The sequence below is a fragment of the Phyllostomus discolor genome, chromosome 11, assembly GCF_004126475.2.
Source record: "Phyllostomus discolor isolate MPI-MPIP mPhyDis1 chromosome 11, mPhyDis1.pri.v3, whole genome shotgun sequence".
In the NCBI taxonomy this organism is placed as follows: Eukaryota; Metazoa; Chordata; class Mammalia; order Chiroptera; family Phyllostomidae; genus Phyllostomus; species Phyllostomus discolor.
Genome location: NC_040913.2, coordinates 73787509 through 73811606, shown reverse-complemented (window position 1 = coordinate 73811606; position 24098 = coordinate 73787509). Strand labels below are relative to the sequence as shown.

Genomic DNA, 24098 nt, shown 5'->3' with positions numbered 1-24098 from the left:
GACTTCCTCTTGTATGCCCCCTCCTCTGGGCTTTTTAATTCCTCCTTACACTGTGTGCCATGGAAGTTCTAGCATTTCAGCTTGACTTAGTGTGGGCCTTAGCCTTCTGTAAGCTTCTAGGGACGTCCTATTAGCATATACACATCTCCTAATGATCCTTGCTAGGGCATCAAATTGTGTATGTCTGTGTTTATAAATTCTCCATAGAGATGGATAACTTTATATTCTTTCCCTCTTGATTTACTACCCCCAAGTTCCTGTCCCATATGTATGCTACTTGCTCTTGCAAACTAAATCCTTAGTTCCTTCAAGCTCCTGCACCCTTTGCAGGCCCAGCACTTCCCAGGTAGGGTTATGGACCACTTGACCTTAGTTATTTGACCCATGAGGGCTATGAAGGGATGTAAAGGTAGTTTCTGAGGGGGTGTTGCCATACAAGACAAAGGTCTCTGAATAGTCATTAAACAGATGGTGAGCACTAGTCTTTAATTTGGGCAAGTGGGTCACTTCTGCCTTCTCAGAGCATTCTAGACAGACTGAGGACTGAAGATTTTCAATCACATAAAGTGCAGCTGGCCAACCCAGGGATCAAGGTCTTACTTCTTTCCATTCAAGTTCCTGACTTTGCTGTACCAAACATACCAGGGCTAGGAGGTCAACCCCCTCTGGAATTTTGCTGCCCTTAGGCACTGGATAAAAGGATCCTACTGGAAAGGGGCCATACTTTGGGTGAGGCAAGCTCCCTTCAGCAGAGATCACTTCCAGAAAGGAACAGAGCTTTGAGAAATCAGAAGCCAACATTTCCGACAGCTGGAGGAAAGGGTGCTTTACTCCAAAAAAGGGAACCTGGTCTATATATCATACCATCTTTTTACAGTAACCCTGGGTTCATATATCTCATGGATAAGGGTCTGAATCATCCCACCAACAAATCAGCCTAATCCAGCAGAGGTGCCAGCCAAGCATGAGATTAATCTAGACTACAGTGTGTGGAGGAAGAAGGGGCTAGAGGTGTCAGTTATGACCTGAGATTAGCTGCCCCACTATAGGCTGTAGTGGCCAGTCAGTGACCCTTCCCTTATAAGTTTCTCCAGGAAAAAGACCAATGTGAATTCTGTAGAAGATGTTCCTTTATAAGCAAACTTACTATATGAAGCAAATGGACTTGATACAATTAGGAATGTAGTATAGACAATTTTGTATGGATCTCCTTTGGAGGCCAAACCACCTATTTCCAAGAACTGGGATTATGAGCTGCTAATGGTTCATAGCTGTGTTCCTCACTGGGAACTGCCTTCCACCAAGGGATCTGCTTCACCTAAGGCTATGCTCTTTCCCAGGGGGTGTCCCTCCGGCAGTGCCTGGCTGATACAGGGCTATAAAGCCTTGTCCTCTTGCCTTGACTCGAGACAATAGAGGTCCAGGCTCATCTGACCTTATTTGCCTGAATTCTCTGTGTACTCTACTGAGTCTTTAGTTGCAACTACACTGCAGGTAGCTTCCCTTTCTGCCTAATACTGCCTTTTCACTTCCTAAAAGACATATTCCAAGTGTTAGTTCCCAATAAACCTGTAGCATTCAACTCTCCATCTCACAAATTGTTTCCAAGGGACCCAATCTAAAGAGTTATTATCATTCTCATTTATACTTAAGGGAAAGTGTTCTCTAATCTTATGGTTAAATCTCAGTCTTCTGATGGGGCTGTGTCTCTGAGCTGTGACTTTCGCAAATGTTTCTCCCCCACGCATACCCCATCTTAGGTGAGACAGGGGACTAACAGAGGGGACTATAGTGGGGTGAATGTCCTTCCTCTGGGTGAGACAGAGAACTACAGAGGGAACTATGGTAGGGTACATGTCCTTCCTCCAGGTGAGGTAAGACTCAAGCAGTCGTTTATCCTGGAAAGAAGGTCTCGGGGAGAATGGCCTGACTATGGGTCAGAGTGGCGACTCTTCTGCTGCCTCTGCTGGAGCCATAGGAGGATCTGTCTTGGTTCTTCAATGAGCAAAGCTGTGGGGTTAAATCTACTAAAGTGTGGTGATTCTCCTACGACTATGGCTTCTAGGGTTTCTAATTCTCATGCTAGTCCATATTCAGCCTCTACCCAGTTATCAAAATAACCACTTAAGTATTTCTAACATTTTGTTGCTCAAGTGACAACTGCCCCAGGTAAGAAAATATTGGCTGTGAGTCTCTGGATTTTCCTGTATCTCCAAATTTTGGTGTGGATGTTTTTCTTGAGACCTCAACTCTTCAGTAGATCCAAGGAAGGTCATTAATTCATAGTTTGTTCAGTTTTTGTGTATTGTGAGGTTGGGAGTGTTGACTTCCAGCTCTTTACTTATCAGAGCTGAAGCTAGATGTCCCCTCGTCTCCTTTAAAAGTTAGTGTCACAGTAAAGGTGGAGGGGTTCTAGAGGAAGAGAACGTTAACACACATTCCACTGAATAAAATCTGTGTTACTCTATTGGATCCTAGTTTGAACAACATGTATTTTTTAGTACCACACATTTTGGATACAATAGGAAACATTTTAATATGTACTTGTTATTAGATTATATTAAGGCTATATTATTTTATTTTGGTGCCATAATGGTATTGTTAATGGTTTTTTCAGATGCTATGCTTATTTTTTTGAAATGTATATTTAAGAATTTAGAGTAAAATGCCATGATATTTATCATTTACTGTCAAAAACCTAGAACAAAAAGGTAAAATAAATGTCAAAATGTTAATAATTATAAAATCAAAGTAATATATACACAAGTATTCATATATATAGGTTCATAGGTATGTATGGGTACTCATTACACTATGCTGTATACTTTTCTAGATATTTAAACTTGCTACTTCAAACTTTTAAAATAAACTTAAAAATATCATAAAGTTAATAAAATTTAAAATATATCTACCTTGTCATGTAAATGAATAGAAAATTGTACATATGAGATCCCAAATAAAATATTGGGTTGCCCAAAAAGTCTATTTAGTTTTTTCCATAAAATTCATTTTTACCAATAATTTTATTGATTTGGATATTTGGATAGTCGTGTGGTATAAGGTTTATTGTTCTCAATTTGATTTGATTGCTATCAACTTCAACTGGTCCACCTGACCATGGAGCATCGTCCAGCAAGAAATCTCCAGCAAGAAACTTCGCAAACCACTTTTGACCCATTCCGTCAGTCACGGCACCCTCTCCATATATGCATAAATCTTGTTTTGCATTTCAGTTGCATTTTTACCTTTTCTGAAATACTAAAGCATAATATGCTAAAAATCTTCAATATTATAATAGCTACACAAAAATTCACCAATTTTGATCCGTTTTTAATGCACTCTGATTGACAGCTGTTGGGATAAATCTAACAAAATTGTTTCAGATGAAGTTAAAGACCACTAAGCACTACTAAAACCCCCTTATGGAAAAAAACAAACTTACTTTTTGGCCAACCCAGTAGAATGCAAGGCACACAGAAAGTGCTCAGTAAGTGTTACATGTAATATTATCCCCCAGTTGGAAATCTTCTATCCTGGAGTAAGGGTTCATGTGTTGGCTTAGAATAAATAGTGTGGTCCTCTGATATTAGTTTCGCTTCACCTAACGCTCATCTTTTTTGAGTAATGAAGGGCAAATCAATGTTGCTTGTCAAGCAAACACTATTAGCATGAATGCAGCATATGTTAATGCCTTTGCAACTTAATGTTAAATGATCAATAAGTGAGGTAGACACCTACAATGCCATCCCAGCTGTGAATTTCCTGACACTCGGTAGACATCCATTAAGTGACTGATGCTTAGTGAGGGATTGGCAGGTCAGTAAATTTTTTGATTTTCTGTGCTTCAAAGGAGGTTTCAGTCTGTGAAAATATACATTCAGAAGGTTAACTTGCACTTAGTACATGAAAGGTTTACAAACACGAAGTTGCATGCTTTCCTACCACCCCATTAAGCTATTTAACAATTCTGTATTCTGTGAGTTATGGATTGCTTTCAAAATCAGTTGGAACACAGGAACCATCTGGCATAATGCTGTCGCTTCAGATGTGAAACAAAGCTCAGGGAAATCAAATGACTGCCCAGACCAGAAAACAGGACTCTTGTTTTGAGTTCTGTGTCTTGATACATAAAACACATACAAAGTTATATTTCAGATAACTTTAGATGGGACTTCAACATAACATGGAGATTACTTTTAATTGTATTCTCAAATAATTGTGGTTTCCTCGAATATATGTCTATTAATTGTTTACCATGTGACAAGCAATCAGGACACTAAAAGAAAATTCTGTGTTTCTTGCTTTCAGCAAGCTCACAGTTGAGTGAGGAAATTAAATGAATGATGGTAAGCAAGTAACTGAGAACAATGAAAATGCCGAATAGACAGGAACGGATTTTGCCAGGGCTGGCCAAAGAGAGTAGATGTCATGGAGGAAATGGATCTCATCTGGGTCAAAGAACATGTATTCGCTGGATAAAGTAGGAGTGGCAAGAGACAACATGAACAATGACACAAAAATACAAAATGTAAAAGAAAGGTAGAGATACTAAATTTATATGATGACTCAAGAGCTTAGTTTTGGCTCAGATTATTAGTTTTAACTGTTAAAACACTTTCCAATTCTCTATAATAAAGTAAACATCAGATTCAGTGTTTAAAAAAACCCTCAAAATTAAGATATTATGTCCTCAAATCTATCTCCAACTCAAATTATCTAAAGAAATTTAGATATTAAAGAAAGCACAATGGCCCTGGCTGATATGGCTCAGTGGATTGAGTGCTGACCTGTGAACCAAAGGTTCATTGGTTCGATTCCTAGTCAGGGCACATACCTAGGTTGCAAGCCAGGTTCCCACTAGGGGATGCATGAGAGGCAAACACACACTGATGTTTCTCTCCCTCTTCTTCTCTCTTCCTTCCCCTCTCTCTAAAAATAAATAAATAAAATCTTAAAAAAAAAAGAAAAGAAAGCTCAATACAGGACATTCTCAACTTACAACCCCAGCCCAGAAGTTCTCAAGCATTGTTTTCATTCAATCTTCTCAATGATCATTTACTCCAAAAATATTCAAAGCACATCAGTGGTGTGCCAGGCCCCGACCGAGGTTCCGAGGATCCTGCCTGCGTAAGACAAGCCCAGTTTCTGCACTCATGGAGCTCACAGTCAGGCAGGGGCCTGGTTCCATTCGGTTCACCTCAGGACTTCTTCATTTCACCCTTTCATTCTTTAAACAATGCAAATAACTCACAACAAACTGTCGTTTAGATTGAAATACACAACCATTTTTTCCCATCCCACTTCCTATTACTCCTCTTCCATTTATCTTCTTTATTAATCTCTTAAAAACACTGACACTACATGTCACTCCCTGTTCAAAAACCTCCAACAGGTCTCTATGGCTCTTTGCAGTGAATCCGTGGTCATATTTAATATCCTCTTCCATCTCACCTTTCTTTGAGGATCACTCTTGTGTCAGCTCCTCTTATTGAGATGAGTGGAACACACTCCTCGGGTTTATTAGGATAGAGAAAAACACACAAATTCCTCACACCAACAGCAGCTATGCCTGACCCCCCAACTCCCTGTTCAGCTTTATCAAGCTCTGACACACTGTTGTTCTCATACTTTCTATATCAATGCCTGAAATCTCATCCGTCGCCCTGTTTCTCCCACCAAAAAGCCTCAGTGCTTTTGGATTTTTCCAATTTTCAAAAATTAATTTTTTGCTTTCTTGAAATGCCATTCATGTTATTATTTTCATCTCTACTTACCTCAAGAGATGCATAGCCTCTTGAGGGATGGGGGCCATATTCACCATTATGTGCATGAGTCACAGCGCCCGGAAGTAGTGGGCACACAGAGGCAGCACGGGATGAATGTGAGAGCTTTGTGCTTAGAATCGAACAGACCTTAATTCAGATCTGATTTAGAATCTGACAGATCTTGATTTATTCAGGTACCAACGCATAAAAGAAAAAAAACTCTAGATTTTTTTTTAATTACAACTATCACCTCTCAGCCTTTTGGCTAAGATCAAGTGTAGTATCTGTTCTTATGTAGTTTAATAAAAAATTACAACTCTCCTGACTGGCGTAGCTCAGTGGATGGAGCACAGGCTGTGAACCAAAGTGTCGCAGGTTCGATTCCCAGCCAGGGCACATACCTGGGTTGCAGGCCATGACCCCCAGCAACTGCACATTGATGTTTCTCTCTCTCTCTTTTTCTACCTCCCTTCCCTCTCTAAAAATGGATAAATAAAATCTTTTAAAAAAATTACAACCTTGAGTCTCTTAATTCACCAACAAGGAAACATGCAGTAGTGAAGAAATGTATTTGGTTGTTCACTGGGTACTACAGAATATGCCTATATTTGGAGACAGCATCCTTAAAGAGGTTTAAGGTAAAATGAAGTTACATAGGGATGTTGGAGAGCTAATCCAATGTGACTACTGTCCTTATAAGAAGAGGAGACAACTGGGACCCAGGCAAACACAGAAAGATGATGTGAAGACAATTATCTACAAGCCAGGAAGAGAGATTTCAGAAGAAAGCAACCTTCCTGACACCTTGCCTGTGGACTTCTAGCCTCCAGGACTGTGAGAAAATAAATTTGTTCTTGAAGCCACCCTGTCTGTAGTACTTTGTCACGCAGCCCTAACAAACTAGTAGACATTTTGGTCCTGGGAAGTGGGGTGCTGCTGCGACAAATAACTAAAAATGTGGGAGTGGATTGGAACTGAGTGATGGGTAGAGGCTGGAAGGGTTTGAGGCATGTGTTACAAAAAGCCTCGATTGCCTTGAAAAGACTGTTGGTAGAAACCTAAAGATTAAGTGTGTTTCTTGTAAAGTCTCAGACAGAAAGGAGGAACCTGTAATTGGAACCTGAAGGAAAGCGATCCTTGTTACAAAAATGGCAAAGAACTTGGCGGAATTGTGTTCCCATGTTTTGTGGAGAGTAGAACTTGTAGGTGATGAACTTCGATATTTTGCTGAGATTTCTATGAAAGCGGATCATTCACTACGAATCAGAGATAATAGGAGGAGATGTGGGATAATGAGGGCCTGTCTCAGTTTTCAGAAAAGCAAGCTTTCACTGGAAACTGCAGCTGGAAGTCAAGAGAGAAGCTTTCAGTACAAATCTTATGACTTGCACTAACTTTTCAATCCCCTTAACAAGGATCACACAAGAAGTTTAAAGAGCAACGTGTTTAAAGTCTGTCTCAACAAATGTCCCAAAGGACTAGTTAAATATACTTAGCCTTAACTTTAGTTTGAGGCTCGCAAAGCCAATAATTCTTGACACACACTTCCTGTTCCTATTAACTGATGAAAAGTGACTCAAACTGTCTTTGGGGAAGTGCTTAGTTCAGAATTTTTCATCCTGCAAATGAAATTGCTGGCCTGGTTCCCATCCACAACTTTGTTATTCTTGGACTAAAGACCAGAGTCCAGGGAGAGAGTTTGGTCTCTGATTTCAAGCAATCTGCATAATATCAAATTTGAACAAATGGACTTCTGTGTCTTTCTTCCACATCATTATTTTAAAGGCTTTAAAGATTTATTCAGGAGGAGGTCATAATTATTAACCAGACACACAAAATATATTATATACTAAGTTCAAAATACCAAGTTCCTTTCCTCATAAACCATTAAGAAAAGGCAACTTTTATTTTTTTTCTAGATTTGTTGCATCTTAAAGGGCACTTTTCTACTTTTGGTCTGGAACATATACGGCTGCAAAATAGTGATGTCATTAAATGTAGAAACATAACAGGACATCTTAATAGAATAGCACTTTTAACTCTAAATGTTTCCATTTCTTTCATTTAGATCACACAAAATTACCACCAACTGAAGTGTGACTTTTCTTTCTATTCAAACATTTGACAATCATCTATGTAATTCTCTGCATAATTTTGTCACACATTTGTGTGAATTTCTGCAAGGTAAAAACATGCCTTACACTATAGTATTTATTTTTATCTAGTATCACACCTTGCAGATGAGAGGTGCAAGATATACATTTCTCAATCTAATCTAGTGAAAAACAATATGGAAAAACAACATTGCACACAATACTTTCCTTACGTCAACTCATATAAATAACCCAAGCAATTAACAAAGCATCCAGAAAGACAATAACGACAGGCCATAGACCAGCAGGGGGCCGCTTCCCTTAGTCATGTGGGTGTGGAGGTGCTCCCCTACAGAGCCCTGGGTCACACAGTGCTTCCCTAAGTCCAGTGGTCCATGGAAGCTCAACTGTGCTAAAGATGGACGTGTCGCTCCTATTCTCAAAACCTTTCACTCAATGTTATTTCTTCTATATTTTTTTTGGTTTAGATACCTCTGTGGGCTTCAACCCAGGACTTTCTGAAACTTCTGAATAACACTTCGGCTCCAGAAGAATTACTTTGCAGGGCATTCTTTCAGGGCAAAGATGGGAAAAGTCTCTACATCAGTAAGAAATCAAAGCCAGGTCTTTTATTTTCAAAACAGAAAGTCAGTTTTGCCACCATTCTGCCTGGTTATTTAAATCTAATGGATCTCCTTTCAGCCCAAAATTCCAACTATTTGTGTTTTCAACTTCTTATCAATGTCCTAAACTTGAACATCTTTGCTACCAATTTCCAACCTGATTTTTTAAAAAAAGCACATCCACAACTAGTAAGAGGGTAAAATGCCACCTTCTTCTGGAAGAATAAATATGAAAATAATTAGCATTTTGGTGCCTCTGGGGCATCATCAAGCATAATGACACCATGTCATAGGGATATCAGAAGTGGAAGAGAGAAAGCAAGGGATCAAGAAACTATTTGAAGAAATAATGACTGAAAACCTCACTAACTTGGTGGATTAAAAAGACACACAAGCATAGGAAGTGCAGAGAGTCCTAAGTAAGATGAATCCAAAGACGCCCACACCAAGACACATTATAATTAAAATGCCAAAGATTAAAGACAAAGAGAAAAATCTTAAGGGCAGCAAGAGAAAAGCTGTTAATTATCTACAAGGGAGCTCCCAAAAGACTGTCAGGTGATTTTTCAACAGAAACAGTTCAGGCCAGAGGGGTTGAAAAGAAATATTCAAAGTGATGAAAAGCAAGGACCTAAAACCGAGATTACTCTATGCAGCAAAACCGTCATCTAAAATTAAAGGACAGAAAAAGAGTTTCCCAGACAAAAGCTCAAGGAGTTCATCACCACAAAGCCAGTGTTACAAGAAATGTTAAGTGGTGTTTTTTAAGAAGAAAAAAGATTAAAAATATGAATAAAATGTCAATATATATCTATCAGTAATTACTGTAAATGCAACTGGATTAAAGGCTCCAATCAAAAGACATAGGGTTGCCGAATGAAAAAAAAAACAAGGTCTTTATATATGCTGCCTACAAGAGACTCACTTCAAATGGAAAGACATAGATAAACTAAAAAGTAAAAGAGATGGAAAGACAAATGCCATATGATTTCACCTACATATGGAATCTAAAAAACAAAATGAAGAAGAATAGATACATAAAATATTTTGGCACTGTCAGATGGCAGAGGGCTTGGTGGGGGGAGAAGAATGAAACAGGTGGAGAGATTGAGAAGTGCAAATTGGAAGAAAAAATTCAAGAGGTTATCTAAATCGGGTGGAATAAGATTAAAGAGGGCTTTTAAAACCTCTCGGAAGAGTTTAGACTTGTGGTAAAAATAAACAGGGAGACAAAGTAGCTAAACAAAGTTTGCTGTGGTTCAAGTACTCCCCACTTCTGATAACCCTGTATTCACGTTTCCCTATTGTACAGGGTCCGGCAGAAGTAAGGCATGCCCGAGTGTGGCTGGTAAGGTTAATAATATGGGTGTAATAATTTGTAGTTTTAATTTGAACACTTCACCTAAAATGTCATGTGGTGTGCTTGAGTGTGATATTGTTATGTTACAGAATTACATGCTTATGATTTTGTAATGAAAAATTTTATAATAAAAATGGGGCGTTATTTGTGCCAGACCACTGTGTATTATATATTTATATATATATATATAACATCTGACTCTTATAAACTGGGGATGCTTGTACCTGTCACCTCAGGTGAAGGTAACGTTTTATTTCCCAGCATATTACAAGCACCTTAAATATAGCAACACCATTTTTTCTGTTCTTTTGTCACTCTTTCTACACATATAGATACTGCAATGATTATAAGTCACCAAGAGACTCATGAAAATTGCAAGAGGGAGGTGACAGATTACAATACGCCATAAATCTCCCTCTGACCTCTCTCCATGCCTCTGTGCAATGCGACTTGACAGGGCTTCCTGGCCAGGGACAGAATCTATTCCTTAATCCTGTGCATCTGGCCTACACTTGCTTTGGCCATGGAATAGTGGCAGAAATCATGTGGTACCAGTTCTGGGTCTATTCTTCAAGAGGGCTTGCACGCCTCATTCTCTCTCAGAGCCCTCCTAGTTACCATGTGAACCGACACAGGCTAACCTGCTCTGTATTAAAAAATGCTTGACCTATGGCCCCTAATAACTCAGCTAATAGGTAGCCAGACCCCAGAAGCAGAGCCTCTGGGCTGACCAGCGCTGACCACAGATGCATCACTGAACCAAGCTGAGAGGAGAATTGCTCACTCATAGAACTTTGAGCTGAATAAATGTTTGTTGTGCTCAGCCACTCTGTTTGGGGTGGTGTGTGGCAAAGAGAACCATAAGTGATGGAAGGGATGAAGGGGAAAGAAAGGAAAAGATGAGGCAAAGGGAGTCAGGAAAGGAGAAGAGGGCCTCTGTATGTGAATGACTTTTTCATGGAAACTCTAAATCCTGTATTTTATTTAATCAGGGTTACTGTTGCGGTGGTAGCATTCAGCAAAGTCACTAAAGTTATGTTGCATTCCTTCTTCTATTTTATCAAACTTGAAGTTTAAAATATTCATACAGATAAAAGAACACATTACAATTCAAGAGAAATGTCTTCATTTGCCATTAGTTCGTATGTACAGCAGCAGCACCTGTCTTCCAGCAATGGGCAGCTACTTAGTCTCACTAGCAATTTCCCCTTTGATTAAGCCCACATATCAGAACATTACTGCTTTCCTGTGTCTATTAGGATAGTGGTGATTTACCTTTTTAAGGTTGTTGATAGAGCATTGAGTGAGGTAATGTTTTTTAGAGAGACATTGATCAGATTCCTGAAGCCACATAATTCTGGACTCCTATATGAAGTTCTCATTTTTTTTCCTTCTCTCCCCACCATACACCTCTGAATATATATATATATTATATAAATATAATATATATATAATATACTATATTATATACAATACTATATTTATATAATATATATTTTAATTAGGAAATGCACATTACATCTATAAATCTATATATATATATTTACTGTATATATATTTTAATCAGTAAATGCATGAGAAATCATGCCCAGTGAAAAATACTTACAAAGACTTGGAAAAAGGGAGGTTAAGGAGTAGATGGGTTAAACAAAAAGGAAAAAGGACTCATGGACATGGACAACAGTGTGGTCATTGCAGCAGGGAGGGGAGTATAAAGGGGGTTACATGGTAACGAAAAAATACAATTAAAAAATATCAGTATAAAAGTTTAGCTAAGGGATAATTTATTTGATCCACTATCAAAATGTCAGCGCTCTATCTCCACACTGTGCAAAGACCTCAGAGAGCATCTGTGGACAGAGGAAACTAAAGAAAGAATTACAAGAGGTTAAAATAAAGAATAGTGAACCCTTGGATCACTCCATTGCTTACCCCCGCTGTTAAGGGTTTTTGGAAAACTGGAGGAAGACTGGGGAACCAAGGTGATGTGCAAGGTGGTGATGCCAATGTTATTAGCGAATAAATGGATGGGAGGGAAATAGAGGAGGCATGGGACAGAGACATCCGACAATTTCTTCTGTAATTCTGGCTTTAGCCAACTTTGGTGGTCTTTTCAGTCAGTGGACTGCCCGGCAGATCAAAACAAAATTATTATTTTTTTAAAGATTTTATTTATTTATTTTTAGACAGGGAAGGGAGGAAGATAGAGAGACAGAGAAACATCAATGTGCAGTTGCTGGGGGTTATGGCCTGCAACCCAGGAATGTACCCTGGCTGGGAATCGAACCTGGGACACTTTGGTTCCCAGCCCACGCTCAATCCACTGAGCTATGCCAGCCAGGGCTCAGATCAAAACAAAATTATTAATGCACATAAATTGAATTCTACTTACCTACACAGGCCTGCACCTGTGTAGCCCAGTGGCGCCAGTCTCTGCACTTCCACGCCCCTCCCGTCCTCCCTCACTCTCGGGTGAGAACGGCTGAAGGAGACTCAGGGTTCCCAGTGCGTTTGTGCAAGACAATTGCCCTAGGTATTCTAATAAACAAGGCAGACTTTTTTGAGGGCTGGGGTCTGGTCACCCAAATTCAGAAAACTTCCCCAGTTAATTGTCTTGCAGTCACCCCGATTATGAATTATGACCAGAGTTTTGGAAACCGCAGGACAAGATGCAATTAAGGTCAAGGTTCTAGCACAAAATATTTGTAGAGTTTTTGGTACAGCAAGTTGGTTTCTATAGAATTAGCTTTAGCACTTCTATAAATACACCAATTTAATGAGGCTGTAAAGCAGAGAATACAAATACAAACACCTACAGAACGAAGCAGGGAGAATGAAGACTTTGAGCAGGCTAGTGGAAAGCATAAAAAATGCAGAGTAATGCCCTCCCTAAAAGTCATAGCCTACTCCTGCCCTCTGGAAATCAGGGCGCAGTTTCGTTTGTCAAATACATTCAGAAATCCAGATATTGTAAAGGGAAATTTCCTAGTTTTAAAATGTTAACAACTTGTTTTTGAGACCTTAAAACTCTGCCCCTCATGAACCCCACTAGGTGTTTCTCTGGGCTGGAATCTGACTGCTTCATAAGCTGCCTTTGGGCATCTGCAGGTGTGACCTTACCTTTGTGTAACTCCACCGTGTAATAAATATTCTGAGGTATTTCAGATATCAAAAGACTCTAAGCGCAGCAAGGAAACTGCCCCAGATTTAACAATGGCTAATCTTTACCAAATATTATTTTTCCCCATGTACATATGACTTCATTCTAAAGACAGACGGACACGGGATTCAGCAATACCCTTCTGCCCACACATAGACTCAAAGCCCCACCCTTATTTCTCTTCCAGCACCTTTTTGTGTGGCCTTATCTACATGCAGTGTTTGCTTCTGGCTGGAGGGAAGCGCGCTGTCCAGGGACGCTGGGTGTAATAAGGTAAAGGAGCAGTGGCTACAGTTCTCCACGTTTCCTCTGGCTTTTTGGTCCTCGTGGAGAACGGTGTCAAAACTGCAAACTAAAACAGTTCTTTCCTTGAGGGGTCCTGTAAGACTCAGAGGCCAAAGAGTGCCCAGAACATCAACACAGAGCCAAACACCCTATTTCTTCCTCTTCAGATGACCGTGTGGCCCCAGCACCTGGGGGACTCAAAGACAAGGCATCTTCCCTTGGCACCTTTAGGGCATTGTAGCTTTTAGTGGGTTGAGGTCAGGAATTTAGCATCTTTTGGAGAGTGGCACTGGCAGTGACAAATGGCCTACCTAGAGTCAACTGTCGGCAGCCACCATCCACAAGGAAAGCAGAGTTGACATAAGCCAACTCATCCCTGTGTGTCAATGCAACCACCCAGGGAAAAACAGGAATATTGATCTGTGCCCACCATATACCTGCCCCTAGTGAATGCGCTATTCACCCTAACAGTATCAATTAAGGCTGACCGAAGCCAATTTAGCCATTTGGAGTCATTAGTTACTTTCTGGTAAATATTAGTTGTCTCTAGTGGTTAGAGATGGTTGGAGACAATTGTTTCCTTGCATCATTATTGCCAGATACAATGCTCTTTAAAAAGTCAAAAACCATACCTAATTCTGCCACAGGTACTAATATTCATTGGCGAGCAGGCCTCAAAACCTGCAAATCACGAGGTCTTGCAGATGTGGCGAAGACCCTAGTCTCCGTCCTTTCTGTTGTGTGCTGTCTAGGCACGCCAACAGCCGCAGGGGTGAAAGGCTCATCTTGCCATACCGACTGACGGCAGACACCGCTGTGTTTCTAGTCTGATCAGAGTGAAGAATTCACTATAAAGCGGGGAACTTGGGAAGAAGTGGTGTTCTAGAGCTAGGGTAACACTCAAGAAATATTATCCTGCTGGGATTGTCAGAGTATTAATCACGCAAGGGTAGATGTTTCTGTACAAATGTTTCTGGCTGATATATATTGACACTATTCATTTCTCCATGGCATAATCTAATATTCTTTATGTTAATTAACAAACCCTCTGGCACCAACTCAGACTGTGATACATGAAGCACTTTCTGTAGTCCCCTCTGGGGAGTGCGAACCATAGAACAAGGTTTTCACATTCGAACCAACCACCTCTGAAATGTTCCGAAGTGTAAATTATCGAGGGGCATACTTCACATGTCATGTGACCATCCCTGCTGTACAGATTGATGTTAACGTAGACACGTATATCCACCTTACACTGTCAAACCGAAGCACTTCAAATAAATTTTAGAAAATAGAGCCACATTTCCCAGAACACTGTGTTTGGCCAGGGAACTCACTTTTCACAGAATCCACTTTACAGTGAAAGAATCCGAGCCCAGGGGATTCACTGATCTCACCACCCAATCCGTCATCTAGAGGCAGCTGGCTCTGTAACATAGTAGAGCGGCTTATTAGGACACACTGTTAACCAGGAGGAGACACCAGGCAAGACAGGGTGCTGTGCCCAGATTCGGTCTTTGCTCTGCATCAGCAGCCGGCAATGGAGCCCCTTCTCACTGCGGGCACGGGCTCGGGAGTGAAGGGAGCCCCTCCTAGTTTTCACACACAATGACGCTCTCACAAAATTTCCTCTTCTGCAGCAGTAACATTTGCCACTGGGTAGTCATTATCAGTTTCCTTGCCCGATATCCCCAAATCACCTCCTTTTCTGCCTAATAGGAAGCAGGAGAAACACAAATTAACCAGGTGTATGTTACAGATTTATTGGAACCGTATTTAGTGGCAACGCTATGCTCCTGAAATATTAATTTTTGTATTTTTAAAAACATTTATTGTATTTTTTTCTATTACCTTTTAACCCCCTTTATCCCCCTCCTCCCTGCAATCACCATACCATTGTCCAAGGAAAACTGTAAACCCGGAGGAGCTCTGGAAGGATCAGCTCCTGCTGACCGGCCGTCCAACTGCCTCGGAATGCTCAGCTCAGGGAGGGGATGCTGAAATCAGCTGTGTACTGGAAATGTCTAGGAGCCAGTCTGAAAGACAGGACATGGATTTTGAAGATATTCAAGTGTGTCGTTGTATCTGACCGACGGACTGCACAGAAAGGGGGAGACTGAGGAGTACGCCTGGAAGGATGTGCCACAGCCTAGACATCAGTGGAGAGGCTGGTTCTAAGAAAAGTGTGAGCTGGCCGGCCAGTGCCCGCCAGAGCTCTGCCTCCACCCTCGGGTCACCTTGCTATCTGGGGAGGAGAGGCCGGGCCTGTGGCCTAGCCGAGGATCATGACCACTCCGGTGTGGAAGATCCCTTCCAAAGAGCTGCTTGAAAACGGAGAGGAACGTACCTGCTGCCATGCTGAGAGAAGAAGCCCGTGGTGGCTGGGGAAGGATCGGGCCATTTGTCAAGGACTCTGAGACAGAAGGAGCAGCCATCATGGAAAGGTAAGGACACCTCGTCTTTTTGTGAGTTCGTCCCCTCCCTCAACCAGATTCCTAAAGAACAATGGAGTGAGGAAGCCCCTGAAGGGCTTATTCAAGAAGGGGGAGGCTCTGAACATTGGTATCTGTGGAATCACAGAATACTCATAATGTCTGGCAGAAGTCCAGGACACCTACGGGTTACAAATAAATGAGCCAAAGGGTTGATGTTATCCTTAATACATATGTTTGACCTTGAAACAAAGAAAGGACGGCCTTTCCAATGGAAAAAAGATGTCAAAGGATGTCAACAGATAATTTACTAGTGAATAAAGGAGACCAGAAAATATTATCCCAAAATATACCTCTTTGATGTAAAAACTTCTGGAGCTGAAGGCAAATAAGAAACAGTAAATTCAGAAAAAAAACTCTTCTTTTTCTGCCTAGTACAGGGCATACATTCTCTTTTTATCGCAAACAGACTCCTACCAACCCAGAGGCGGCACCAGAGGACCCTACAAACCAACCTCTGTTAAACTAGCCCCGTCTTCCTAGCTGCTGGTCATCCTGCAATCGTTTACCGCCCCAGCTCAAACCCACACCCCTTGTCTTGTCAGTCCTTTACAAATGTATTCAAACAGGTTGTTTTTCTGTCTAAAAAGTACAAAAATTCCCTGTTCTGGTTACCTCTCTGTGCCTGTGAAGTCTCCCTTGTGCACGTAAAATTCAATTAAATTTGTATGCTTTTCTCCTGTGGGTCTGTCTTTTCTGCCCTACATGAAGAACTCTTACTTTCAAATGCGTAATGTACAAACATTCCACTTGAAAATCAAAAGAGAAATAAAAATTAAAGTGATAAAATACATTAGACTATCAGCCCAACTAATATTTTAAAAATGCTAAACACTACAGGGTGGGTGGAAGAGAGAAGACCCAGAAGCTTCCGTGGGAATAAAATCAGCATGAGCTTGCCAAGTAGAGATTTGACAATAATTATTGAGTGCTTAAAAATGCTCGTGTTCTGTGACACAGTAATTCCACTTGTAGGACTCAATCCAAGGCAGTCACTAGAGAGGAGGGCTAATATTTACAAAAATACTTATTTTTATAATAAAAACATCGTTTTTGTAATTAGAACAATGAAAACCGAAATATCTAGGGAACAGCTAAATAATTAAGGTAATGTAAGTATTACACAGTCACTGAAACAATGTTTTGAACTAATTTTAGTGACATGGAAAGTATTCAATACCTAACATACAACAGAGGGAGCATAAAAGGATGTGAAGCTGTCAAGTGTGATTACCTACAAGCCCTCGAGTCACTGAACTGTAGCTCAGGCATCACCCAGGCCCCTGAAACCATTTCCTGGGGAAAGAAATTAAGGTTCAAAAAAGAAACGAGGGATGAGAGAGGATACATACCTTCCCCAAAGTCACAGAATTGATTAAAAACAGACCAGGGCTGGAATTCTAGTCCCTCAACTCCTCATTCACGGTTCCTGGAATTTGCTTACATCAGTTCCCTGATGCACTTCATGCACCTTAACGCTGTCCACCCTCCCCCCTGCACCCACACAGGGCTCTTTTTTCGTCAGCATTACCCTCACCAACCAGTTAGGGCTCTAGCTCAAGCTATCCTATCTCCAGATCCTTACCTGACTAGGTAAAGGGAAGTCTTTTTTAACTATTCTGCATCCACTCTAAATTATTTTGTTCTTTTCTGCACCATGCCATTAACACTTTAAAGAATATGTATTCTGGTGGACAATGTCCCCAGGCCTTCTCAAATTCATAAATTTGAGAATACCACTACACATCACTTCACCCATAAAATGCTATAAAATATAACTTAAAATTTTAAGTGACCCCTTAGACAATTAATGATTCTATAAATTGAGTACTAAAGTCTTTCACATAGCTATTACAATAAATTCTGATAGAGGCAATTGCTGAAATAGTTTCACAAATTGCTTACCCTTGTTTCTCTGTGGCAGAAGTACCTCGTAGTTCTGAGTTGAACTCTCCATTTGAGTTCTTAATATTATTTTTTGGTTTAGAAATGTAACCTTTGGAGCCACTTAACTTTCATTGCAAATTTAATTGTTGACTCTCTTTCAAGGTCATTTTTCAAAAAATATAAATGTGTTTTTAGTTTTCTTTTTAATCTAACCATGAGCAATAGTGACCTTAGTACTAGACAGTACTAAGCAGAGAATACAGTTGAGTCAAGATTTAGATATTGGGAAGCCAACTAAGTTCGCCTACTAAGAGACTCACCATCATAGCCCATTTTCAGAATCTTAAGTTCAAACTCACGAGTCCTGCAAAATCACTACATCACGGTGCCAAATAACTGAAATTTAAAATGTTACTCATAAATGCCAAGAATCTACTCTATTGTTTTAATGATTTTTTTTATTCTCAGTGGGACACTTTATTATCTACAGTCCACTTTTTAAAATTATTCTATGCCTATCTTATCTCCCTTGCAATTAGCTTAGGTAGATATTTCAATGTGTTTAACCCCATCCCTAGCACGTTAAGCAGTTTCTCAGTACTTACCTGTTTGTCTGACAAAAGCTCCGCAAACATACCAGGCTCAGACTGTCAGTGGGACAGAGAGGAAAGACTATAATACATGTTCTTGGGGCACCCCTTTGGTTTTATGCAATCAAACCTTTGATTTCCTACATTATCCCAAAGTGAATGCTAAGGGGGAAATTGTATTGTAAATGTATAGTGAAGGAGTGAAATTCCACAATATATACCATTTGCAAATTTTGTGATATATTCCATTTACAGAAAGTAAAAATGAACACTCAAATTGTCATGTTCTTCCTTCTTTCTCCAGCAAATACCAATTCACAGAACGATTAGAAAGGCATGTCAAAACATAATCTAGCTTTGTCATGCTGAGGACTATGAAAGGATTCAACATGTGCTCCAAAGAGCCGGGGAACTCAGACTTCTAACTGTTGACATGGAAATGGGACCTGTTGGGTGTTCATTGTTACCTGTGTGTTTGGGACTTTGAACAAGTCAATTATTTTGACTTGAACTTACTCTTGAATACTTTTCTAGTATAAATTTGCTTTGGTTAAAGGAACATTTTAAGGATTGTTTTTCAATGATTACAATAAATCTCACTAGGTGTTAACGTTTCAAGTCTAGTAAATAAATTTCAATTAGATTTGCATGGTAAATACTTGTGTGCTTTATCACTGTTCCCATGTACACTCAGGACTGAGTCCTCACAATTTTACCTCCAAAGATCTCTCACATTCATCCACTCTTCTTTGTTCCTCCCATCATCGTCCAGTATCACACCGCCATATTCCCTGACTCAGACTTTAACAATCATTTTCTATTCTCGTGCTCCACCAGTCTCTTCTCCCCATTACAGAGGGAGATTGCAAAACATATCTGTTGTCAGGTCTCTCTGCTCAAAACGCTCCTAAGGCTTTTCAGTGCTGTCAGGACAGTAACCAAACACACAGGATATAAACCCCACGGCCCACAGAGCCTTATGTAGTCTGGCCCTGCACACCTGCCAGTGGAATGGACTGCAGTTTGTCTCACCTGGAGGGAGGAACCTGGGCCAGAAGAGATGAAATTGTTGGTGGTGTTGGGGGGTGGGGGTGGAATTTGTCCAGGATTTTTTAAAGCATCCCTCGTGATTCTAGTATTCCAATATACAAAGCTAAGAGCCAAGCTTCCCAAGTGGTCAGGGTCAGCTCACTTTGTCTTGAATTCCCATAGAAATGTATTCACTTCATTCAGAGTGCTTGTTTTCATTTGTAATTTTAGACAAGCTCAGGGGATCATTTTCCCAAAAGCATGGGAACCACTGTGGGCAAGTGCCTCGTTAGCACTGCAGTTTCTCGGGACTTGTTCAGCGAGTGAATGAATGAAGGACCACTGCAAGCTAGTTGACTATTTTATCTAAAACATTTACAGCAAAGCAGTACATATTCATTATAGTGGCCATGAAAAATATATATATAACAAAAAATTCTTATAATCTCACCACTGAAAGATGACAGGTATCCTTGCATTACTTTCCTTCAAAATCTTTTTTTAACCTAAGTGTAAATATGCAAATATTACTGGGATAAAAGTATACATTGAATATTACTGCTTTTCTTAAAAACAAGTTGTTATTTTATGATAACTTTCCATATTATGAATGGCAGGATAATACTCTACCATGGATGTCTTTATTTTTTTCTTTTTCCACTTAATCCTTAGGTGCTTTCTATTATTATTTTTTCATTAAAAAAATTAATTATCTTTTTGAAGTGTTTTTTTTTAATTCTGATCTCTTAGTAAAGACAGATAATTTTAAATAAATTATTGAGTCAAAGAAAATAGATATTTTGATGCTTTTGCAACATTTATATTTTCAACAGTGGTATTTGAGGCAAAATGTCTGACTTACCCTTATGAAAAGAAAACTTCCTTTTATTGGAATTTTCAGGTTGTTTTCAATTACTTGTTTTTATCTTCATCACTGAATATTCATGTTCCTTTTCATTTATCCAGTAATGTTTAGTGTTTTGTATAAATTTTATAAGTTATTAATAAGAAGGATCAAAAACTGGGCCAATTAATTATACTAAAAATATTGTTTGGTTTGAATTTTATGATGTCTATAGCTATAACACTTAATTTCCATATTATCAAAGAAATTCATTTTCCTTTTGTGATTTTTCTTCCTTTCTCTTTCTGCTTAGAAAATCTTTTCCCTTGCCAGATCAGATGAATAGCAACTGTACTTTCTGCTGGCTTTAATTTCTTTTTCTCTCTTTTCTTCTCTCTCTCCCTCTCTGTCTCTCTGACTCCCTACCTTTCTTTACATTTTTAGACATTTATCTGTAAATCTCATTTCTCCTCCATAGAACCAAGCTCTAGAATTAAGAAGAGACATGGTTTAAAGGAAAGAACACATACTTTGGGATCGAAGGATTGTGGCTTCTACTTCTGATCAGGTCAATGATCTCAGACAAGTTACTCACATCTCGGAGCAAACTGGGAATCACAACATCCAGTGCCCACGACTGTTATAAAGGGGGTGCTGTGAAATAGCTGGGTCCCAGAGATAATACCTCTGTTTTCTCTCCCCTTTGCACATATGTTCATTCTTTCACTTCATGACACAGTTTTCTCTGTAATAATTTTGTTTCCTTCATCCTCTAAATTCTACCTGATCTTTCTGGGTGTCTCCTCCTTGAGAATATTCAGTATTATCTGCTATCATAATCCCCCTTAGGGCTGCACCCCTCAGGGTTAAATTAAGTACTAAATGCCTCTGCATAGTTTCTCACTGCTTTTTGTGTGTTTGCCTTCTCTGCGCAACGATGTCCTTCACTAAACTCATCGCTTACAATGTGAAGACAGTCTGCCAGATGCTGTGGAGGAGACAAAAGAAAATCTTACAAATCTCAGCTGACTGACACTTTATTTATCAAAATAAAATCAACATACAAGAAATTAACTCCTACGGCCATTCGTATGCTAACAAAAACTTGCACCTTAAAAAAATACATATATGGGAGGATTAACAAAATTCTAACTACAGACAGCAAGGATCAAGGACAAGTGACGCATTATAGGTTAGTCCCCACCCCTCTTCCCAATGCATTTGGGAGCTATGGGGCTATTTCCCTGTTCTGAACACAGTCTCCAAAAGTGAGACCTCAAGGTGAAGTACTTCTAGGTGGCCTGGGCCCACCGCCCAGAGTACCCTCTTTCCCGTCTCCCATGGGACCTCAAAGTCTTCAAAGTACCACTAGCCTGACTTCTTAGAAGAGTCAGTGCCCTTCAGGCAGGCTACAGAATGCTACTAATCGGGTGTGGCGACTGGCCTCATCCCTTCAGCGTGGGTGCTCTACCTTCCCTTCCGTCTATCCCCACCCTCTTCTTTTCTCCTCAGACTGCAGAGATCCCATTAGATAATGGATTCCAAACCCAGCTTCCAAACAGAGCAGAGGAAATAATCAGGGTGGTCACAGAAGGCCATTAGAGATCCTTCATTAGCATCAGCTCCCCCTTGTCCTGAACCACCTGGCCTGAAAGAAGAAAGGAGGCTTAACCTCTCTGCAGGAAAGCGGCCTCAGATGCTGAAGGTTTCACTGCCCAAGATAAAGGCAGCGGCTTGCGACAGACCAGTCCCTAAAATGATGTTGGTTAATGGTCATGTTGAGAAGGAAAAAGTTTCCCTCGACACTCTTAGGGTCCCTGGCTGGGTCTGAAAATTAAACTGACAAAGCGAAATGAACACAAAAAAGAACACAAATTTTACTGAATTTGTACATGTTCATGGGTACCTTCACAAGAGAATGAAGACTTGAAGAAGTGATCAGAGAAGGAAGATTGTATACCTTTCAGGCAAAGAAACAATACCTGTGTGAAGAACTGACAAGACAAAGGGGTTTGGAGTAGGGGTAGTTAATGGTAAAGGGGTAACTAGGAAAATAAAGGTTAGTTTAGCAGATATTTTTATACAGCCTTCTTGGCCCTAAATTCCCTGCGTGCCTCTGGTCATTAGAATGCTCCTTGCAACCCAGAGTAAGGACGGTACCTTTCACATGGCAGTTTTATGACCTATTTCTGGGAAAGGCAAGGGGGGAAAGCAGAAGGTAGAGGTGACCTTCTTGTTTCTGTCATTTAAAAAAATTCCTTTAGATATTTAATATGTCAAGGCGTGCCATACTTTGGGGTAACATGTCCTGAACCCCACCAGTGAAAACACAGAGTCTGGAGTTGAACAGACTGTAGACTGGGCTTTGAATTAAAATCATCACTCGTTAACTCAGAGACCTTGGACACACTGCTGAACTTCTCCAGACCTCAAACTTCTCATCTCTAAAGTAGGGAAATTTATCTCTCATGCAGTTGTGATGATTTAGTGAGACAAGCTGCATGAAGTGCTTAATATGGAACTTGATGCTCAGTAAATGACAGCTATTGAGTATCCAAAATGCTATCTCGCTGTGGGTTTAACATTCCTTAAATTTATAAAGTGCTTTCCTCACAGTACCCCACTAGAACCTCATGCAATCTATGAGGCAGACAACGTAGGTATTTTATCTCTCAGGAGGCTGGCTGTTGGGTTTCTGTTGTTTTCGAATCTGGTAAGCAGTATAGCCAAGGCTCAAAGCCATCACTTGGCAGAGAGGGCACTTTCTCCTGGCCACAAGCAGCCTAGGGCACTTTCTCCTGGCCTCAAAGGCTGTCTGGACTCTCTAGGAGAGGAGCCACTCTCTACAGAGGCCGTGACTCCCTTGTAAATACTGAGTTTCTAAACAATGTGAGTGGGTTGACGTCATTCCATCTACTTGATCCAGCCAGGCAGTACTGAAGTTGAGAAGTCCAGCTGTTGCGTACTGTCATTTGCCTAATGATTATTCCAGGAGCAGGCGATTTCTATCGGAGTGAAAGTGGCAGATAGCTTATTTCATGAAAATGCGTGTTTGTCAAACCAGGAGCCCTCAGCAAACAGGGAAGCAGGGCTGGCTGGTCCCTGACCCACGCCCAGCAGAAGGTTAACGATGTGATCATCTGGGGGTTGTTTGGCCAGGCAGGTGTCCTAGACTGTGAACATCTCCACTCACTCCAGGACTGAGAAGCACACAGGACAGGTAGCGTGAGGGAGAACAACAGCATGTGTCATGGGTTTAGAAAGAAGAGTCTAGGAATCAAAAGGGACCCCAGAAGCTTATTTTTCCAGCTGGTGAGGAGGTTGGGGGGCTCACAAAGCCTTGGGAGAGTCCTGGACCATCTTTCTCACAGCATCACTGTCTGTCGGGAACAAACTGTTGAATTTTCCCTGGCTTTCTGTGCTTTGTTTGGCATCATCACACTAACTGGGGAAGGTTTTTAAAGATTCTCCTGCCTGTTCTTGACTTGTGTGGTAGATCTTGATTGTCAATGATTGAGATCACTCTTGTAAGGTGGTCTTTGCCCCAAGAAGACCCCATGCTAATGAAAACATTTTGAGTGGAGATGCAATGAAACAATTTGTCTTTTTGGTTCTCTCATTAAATTCCCCCATCCAACAATATTGCTCCAGGGCAAGGGTTAACTCTGCAAACGTGTTGCGGTTCTCTGACATATGAAAATCCAGGGCGGAAAGGTATCCTGTCACCGTCTCTTCAACTAGTGAGAGTCTTGTGCACAGACCCAAACATCTGTCCTGCTGACTTCGCTGAGGGGAGCCAAGGCACTGGCAGACAAAGGGACGGCCAATGTATCTCTCTGTTGGTTGGGATTCCACTTCTTTCCCCCCTACTCTGAGCAGGACATGCAAAGGTATGATTTTTTTTGAAGGGTTTATTTGGAATATAGTCCAGGTCCAGAAATAAAAAAAAAAGCTTTGCCCTGGCTGGCGT

At 40.5% G+C, this 24098-nt stretch overlaps 1 pseudogene; it reads left to right on the top strand.

The window, feature by feature from the left end:
• Positions 1 to 6010: 6010 nt before the first annotated feature.
• On the top strand, positions 6011 to 6087 carry LOC114509044 (annotated as a pseudogene).
• The last annotated feature ends 18011 nt before the right edge of the window (positions 6088 to 24098 follow it).